Source organism: Gorilla gorilla, chromosome 21, assembly GCF_029281585.2.
Source record: "Gorilla gorilla gorilla isolate KB3781 chromosome 21, NHGRI_mGorGor1-v2.1_pri, whole genome shotgun sequence".
Lineage (NCBI taxonomy): Eukaryota > Metazoa > Chordata > Mammalia > Primates > Hominidae > Gorilla > Gorilla gorilla.
The window spans coordinates 76,647,900-76,655,195 of record NC_073245.2 but is presented as its reverse complement, the minus strand read 5'-3'; the positions used below and the strand labels follow the sequence as shown (position 1 = coordinate 76,655,195).

At 38.2% G+C, this 7,296-nt stretch overlaps 1 non-coding gene across 1 annotated transcript; it reads left to right on the top strand.

Moving 5' to 3' along the window:
- Positions 1 to 296: 296 nt before the first annotated feature.
- On the top strand, positions 297 to 403 carry LOC129529222 (U6 spliceosomal RNA). The gene has a single exon (XR_010132377.1). It is a non-coding gene; the product is annotated as a U6 spliceosomal RNA (small nuclear RNA).
- The last annotated feature ends 6,893 nt before the right edge of the window (positions 404 to 7,296 follow it).

Here is a 7,296-nt window from a genome sequence, read left to right as displayed (position 1 = left end):
AACATACACACACATGCTCAAACATTAGTCTCAACCAAAAATTATATACACAAACAGACTGAAGCTGGGGATGCAGTCAGTCAGCCAGAAGTTGTTTGGTAAATTATCTATTCATTTGGAAGAAAAACAAAGTTAGATCCCTATCTCAAGCTACTGAATGAACAAAATTAAAACTCCAAAATGTAAACATTAAAAAAACTATAAACATACCAGAGATGATACTTCAAGTTAGAGCAGCCTAAAAAGGTGGACAAATCCTCTCTCCGCCAAAACAAATATAAAAGTATAAAGTTGTTTTGCTCACTTCAGCAGCACGTGAACTAAAATTGGAATGATACAGAGAAGATTAGCATGGCCCCTGCACAAGGATGACACGCAAATTCATGAAACATTTCATTTTTAAAAAAAGTACAAAATTGTTTAAACAAGCGTTTTAGGACTGGAAATCAACCAAAAGCAAATAATAAACTAAAAAGGGTCTATTCATGAAATCTACCCAAATGTCATATAAGAACAGCAAGAGTCTGAACTTACTGATTATTTCCCTCTATCATCTCACATCTATAGACATAGATAGATGAGTAGAAATTATCCTTTCTGCAGCCAGGCGAGGTGGTTCACACCTGTAATCCCTGCACTTTGGGAGGCCGAGGCAGGTGGATCACCTGAGGTCAGGAGTTCCAGACCAGCCTGGCCAACAATGATGAAACCCCACCTCTACTAAAAATACAAAAATTAGTCGGGCATGATGGCGGGTGCCTGTAATCCCAGCTACTTGGGAGGCTGAGGCAGGAGAATCACTTGAACACAAGAGGCAGAGGTTGCAGTGAGCCAAGATAGTGCCACTGCATTGTGGGCGACAAGAGCAAAACTCTACCTCAAAAAAAAGAAAGAAAGAAAGAAAGAAAAATTATCCTTTCTGAAGAACACAGAAAAAAAAGGCTGGAGAAAAATGATCAGAGCCTCAGAGACCTCTGGGACAACATCAAGCACACAAACATACATATAATAAGAGTCCTGAAGGGGAGGAGAGCAGAAAAAAGGTTAAAAAATTTTTTTTGAAGAAATAATGCCCTGAAAACCTCCCAACTATGCTGAAAAACATTAATCAGCAGGTTCAAGAAGCTCCACAAACCTAGGTAAGAAAAACACAAAGAGATTTGCACATCATAGTTAAGTTGCTAAAAGCCAAAGACAATTTAAAAATCTTGAATGCAGTAAGAGAAAAATAACTCCCATGTACAGAAGAACAACAACATATTTAACAGCTGAGTTTCCATCAGAATCAATAGAGGTCAAAAGGCAGTAGAACAACATATTCAAAAGACTCAAAGAAAACAGTGTCAACCAGTATGTCCAGCAAAATCCAGCATATAAACAGAACCAAAGACAAAAACCACATGATTATCTCCATAAATGCAGAAAAGGCCTTTGACAAAATTCAACAGCACTTCATGCTAAAAACGCTCAATAAATTAGGTATTGATGGGACGTATCTCAAAATAATAAGAGCTATCTATGACAAACCCACAGCCAATATCATACTGAATGGGCAAAAACTGGAAGCATTCCCTTTGAAAACTGGCACAAGACAGGGATGCCCTCTCTCACCACTCCTAGTCAACATAGTTCTGGCCAGGGCAATCAGGCAGGAGAAAGAAATAAAAGGTATTCAATTAGGAAAAGAGGAAGTCAAATTGTCCCTGTTTGCAGATGACATGATTGTATATCTAGAAAACCCCATCGTCTCAACCCAAAATCTCCTTAAGCTGATAAGCAACTTCAGCAAAGTCTCAGGATACAAAATCAATGTGCAAAAATCACAAGCATTCTTATACACCAATAACAGACAAACAGAGAGCCAAATCATGAGTGAACTCCCATTCACAATTGCTTCAAAGAAAATAAAATACCTAGGAATCCAACTTACAAGGGATGTGAAGGACCTCTTCAAGAAGAACTACAAACCACTGCTCAAGGAAATAAAAGAGGATACAAACAAATGGAAGAACATTCCATGCTCATGGATAGGAAGAATCAACATTATGAAAATGGCCATACTGCCCAAGGTAATTTATAGATTCAATGCCATCCCCATCAAGCTACCAATGATTTTCTTCACAGACTTGGAAAAAACTACTTTAAATTTTATATGGAACCAAAAAAGAGCCTGCATTGCCAAGTCAATCCTAAGCCAGAAGAACAAAGCTGGATGCATCCCACTACCTGACTTAAAACTACACTACAAGGCTACAGTAACCAAAACAGCATGGTACCGGTACCAAAACAGAGATATAAACCAATGGAACAGAACAGAGCCCTCAGAAATAATACCACACCTCTACAACTACCTGATCTTTGACAAACCTGACAAAAACAAGAAATGGGAAAAGGATTTCCTATTCAACAAATAGTGCTGAGAAAACTGGCTAGCCTTATGTAGAAAGCTGAAACTGGATCCCTTCCTTACACCTTATACAAAAATTAATTCAAGATGGATTAAAGACTTAAATGTTAGACCTAAAACCATAAAAACCCTAGTAGAAAACCTAGGCAGTACCATTCAGGACATAGGCATAGGCAATGACTACATGCCTAAAACACCAAAAGCAATGGCAACAAAAGCCACAATTGACAAATAGGATCTAATTAAACTAAAGAGCTTCTGCACAGCAAAAGAAACTACCATCAGAGTGAACAGGCAACCTACAGAATGGGAGAAAATGTTTACAATCTACCCATCTGACAAAGTGCTAATATCCAGAATCTACAAAGAACTCAAACAAATTTACAAGAAAAAAAAACCCCATCAACAAGTCAGCAAAGGATATGAACAGACACTTCTGAAAAGAAGACATTTATGCAGCCAACAGACACATGAAAAAATGCTCATCATCACTGGCCATCAGAGAAATGCAAATCAAAACCACAATGAGATACCATCTCACACCAGTTAGAATGGTGATCATTAAAAAGTCAGGAAACAACAGGTGATGGAGAGGATGTGGAGAAATAGGAACACTTCTACACTGTTGGTGGGACTGTAAACTAGTTCAACCATTGTGGAAGTTGGTGTGGCGATTCCTCAGGGATCTAGAACTAGAAAAACCATTTGACCCAGCCATCCCATTACTGGGTATATACCCAAAGGACTATAAATCATGCTGCTATAAAGACACATGCACACGTATGCTTATTGTGGCACTATTCATAATAGCAAAGACTTAGAACCAACCCAAATGTCCAACAATGATAGACTGGATGAAGAAAATGTGGCACATGTACACCATGGAATACTATGCAGCCATAAAAAATGATGAGTTCATGTCCTTTGTAGGGATATGGATGAAGCTGGAAACCATCATTCTCAGCAAACTATCACAAGGACAAAAAACCAAACACCTCATGTTCTCACCCATAGGTGGGAATTGAACAATGAGAACACGTGGACACAGGAAGGGGAACATCACACACTGGGGCCTGTTGTGGGGTGGGGGGAGGGGGGAGGGATAGCATTGGGAGATATACCTAATGTTAAATGACGAGTTAATGGGTGCAGCACACCAACATGGCACATGTATACATATGTAACAAACCTGCATGTTGTGCACATGTACCCTATAACTTAAAGTATAATAAAAAATATATATATATAAAGAAGCTAAAATAAATCATTCAAAGATACACAAAAACAGGCCGGGCACAGCAGCTCACGCCTGTTATCCCAGCATTTTGGGAGGCCGAGGCGGATGGGTCACTTCAGCTCAGGAGTTTGAGATCAGCCTGGCCAACATGGTGAAACCCCATCTCTACAAAAAATACAAAAATTAGCTGGGCGTGGTGGCAGTCACCTATAGTCCCAGCTACTCTGCAGACTGAGGCACAAGAATCACTTCAACTCCGGAGGTGGAGGTTGCAGTGAGCCAAGATCGTGCCACTGCACTCCAGCCTGGGTGACAGAGCGAGATTCTGCTCAAAAGAAAGATGAACAAAAACAGAATCTGTAGCTAGCAGAACTGTCCCATGAGAAATACTAAAGGAAGACTTTCAGGTTGAAAGAAAATGGTACCAGAAAATGAATCCGCAGAAAGAAATGAAGAGCAATGGAAATGATAAATATGTGGATTAGCATAAAGGGCTTTATGAACAGGTTTTTTTCTTTTTTACATGAGTTTGTTTTAAATGTTCTGTTTAAATATATATTTATAGATTATGTAAGTTTATATGATATATATATATTTGTCAATATAAAATAGTTTAAAATGTTTGTTTAAATATTATATGACTGCATAAGGCAATCACTCTATCACTGTTCTGTCGGATTTATGGCATATATAAGTATAATAAATATAGCATTAATGGCTCAAAGAATGGGGAAATGGAGCTATATTAGAACAAAGTTGTTATATTTTTCAAAATTCCCAGCATTAAGCTAAAGTAGATTGTGATAAGATATGTATTATAATCCCTAGAGTAACCACAAAGAAAATTAAATTTCAAAATAGTTAATAAAATAACCTAGGACTTAAAATGTCTCACACTTAAAAAAAAAAAGGATGTGTTTAACACAAGAGAAGGCAGCAAAATAGGATGGGGGAAAAAGACATGGGACATACAAAAACAAATAGTAAAATGGCAGATGTAAATCCAAAGATATCAACAATTAAATTAAATGTAATGGATTAAACACTCCAATCAAAAGGCAGTCATTATCAACATGTACGAAAAAGCACGGTCCAATACAGTCGTGTGCTACACCATGACATTTCAGTCAATGACAGGCCGCATATAGGACGGTGGTCCCATAGGATTATAAAGAAGCTGAAAAATTTCTGTTGCCTCGTGATGTCATATCTGTGGTAACGCTGCAGCACAAAGCATTACTCATGAGTCTCTGGTGAAGCTGGTGTAAACAAATCTACTACCAGTCATATAAAAGTATAGCCCACATAATTATAGTTGTAGTCTCTAATGCTTGATAAAGATAATAAATGACTACGCTACTGGTTTATGTATACACCGTACTATACCTTTTTTTGTTGCTATTTTAGAGTGTACACCTACTTATTTTTTTTAACTGTAGAGCAGCCTCAGGCAGGTCCTTCAGGAGATATTCCCAAAGAAATTATTGCTGTCATAGGAAGTGACAGCTCCGTCCATGTTACTGACCCTGAAGACCTTCCAGTGGGACAAGATGTGGAGGTGGGAAACAGTGATATTGATGATCCTGACCCTCCCTGTAGAGCCCTAGACTAATGTGTGTGTTTGTCTCTTCGTTTTTAACAAAGAAGTTTGAAAAGTAGGAAAAAAAATTACAAATTTTAAAAATAAAAATTGAATAAGGCTATAAAGAAAGAAAATACTTTTGTACAGCTGTACAATATATGCTTTAAGCTAAGTGTTATTGCAAAAAAGTCAAAAAGTTAAAATATTAAAAAGGATAAAAGCCAAGCTTGGTGGCTCATGCCTGTAATCCCTGCACTTTGGGAGGCCGAGGTGGGCAGATCACAAGGTCAGGAGATTGAGATTATCCTGGCCAACATGGTGAAACCCCATCTCTACTAAAAATACAAAAATTAGCTGGGAGTGGCGCCACGTGCCTGTAATTCCAGCTACTCAGGAGGCTGAGGCAGGAGAATCGCTTGAACCCAGGAGGCAGAGGCTGCAGTGAGCCAAGATCACACCACTGCACTCCAGCTTGGCAACAGAGCTAGACTCTGCCTCAAAAAAATAAAAGGGTATAAATTTAAAAAGTTGTAGTATGTAATGTTATTTTATTATTGAAGAAAGAAAACCATTTTTAATAAATTAAGTGTAGCCTAAGTGTACAGTGTGTATAAAGTCTGCAGTAGGGTACAGTAATGTCCTAGGCATTCACATTCAATTACCATTCACTCACTGACTCACCCAAAGCAACTTTAGTCCTACAAGCTCCATTCATGGGAAGTGCTCTATACAGGTGTTACATTTTTTATCTTTTATATCATATTTTTACTCTATCTCTTCTATCTTTAGAAATGTTTATATACACAAATAGTCATGATTATATTACAATTTCCTGCAGTGTTGAGTACAGTAACATGCCGTACAGGTTTGTAGCCTAGGATCACTAGGTTATACACTATAGTCTAGGTGTGTAGCAGGCTATACCATGTAGGTTTCTGGAAAGGTACATTTCTCAAAACATCCCTGTCATTAATTGACACATGACTACATAAGCTGTCTTCAAGAAAAGCACTTTTAATTCAGACAAAAGTAGTTACAAAGTAAAAGAATGGGGAAAATATAGCTGGCTCATGCCTGTAATCCCAGCACTTTGGGAGGACCAGGTGGGCGAATCGCTTGAAGTCAGGAGTTCGAGACCAGCCTGGCCAACATGGTGAAACCCCATCTCTACTAAAAATACAAAAATTAGCTGGGCCTGGTGGTGCACACTTGTAATCTCAGCTACTCAAGAGGCAGGAGGCTGAGGCAAGAGAATCGCTTGAACGTGGGAGGCGGAGGTTGCAGTGAGCTGAGATTGCACCAGTGCACTCCAGCCTGGGTGACAGAGAGAGACTCTGTCTCAAAAAAAAAAAAAGGAATGGAGAAAATATATGTAAATCATACAAAATTTTACCATAAGGGAGTTGAAGTACTTATGTTAATATCAGAAAAAAATAGAATTTAAATCAAGAAATATTGGTAGGGATAAATAGCAACAATATTTCATAATGATAAAAGTATCAAAACATCAGAAACATAAAACAATTATAAAGACATAGGCATTGAATAACACATACATGCAGCAAACACTGACAGAATGGAAAGGAGAAATGGACAATTTAGTAATTGTAATTAGAAATTTTAAGTCCCTTCTCTAAGTAACTGATAGAATGGCTAGGCATAAAATGAATAAGGATATATAAATCTTGCACAACTGTCAACCAACTTTACCCAGCTAACATATAGAATGCTCCCACCCAACAGCAGGGTATACAGTCCTTTCACATCCACATGGAACATTTTCCAGGATAGAGCCTTTGCTGGATCACGAAACTAGTCTCAATAAACTTAAAAGGATTGAAGTCATCTGAAGTATGTCCTCCAACCCTGATGGAACTAAATTGAAAATTAACGACAGAAAGAAATTTGGTAAACCCTCAAACATTTGAAAAACATACTTCTAAATAACCATGGAGGCCAGGAGCGGTGGCTCATGCCTGTAATTCCAACAATTTGGGAGGCTGAGGAGGGTAGATTACCTGAGGTGAGGAGTTCGAGACCAGCCTGGCCAACATGGCGAAACCCCATATC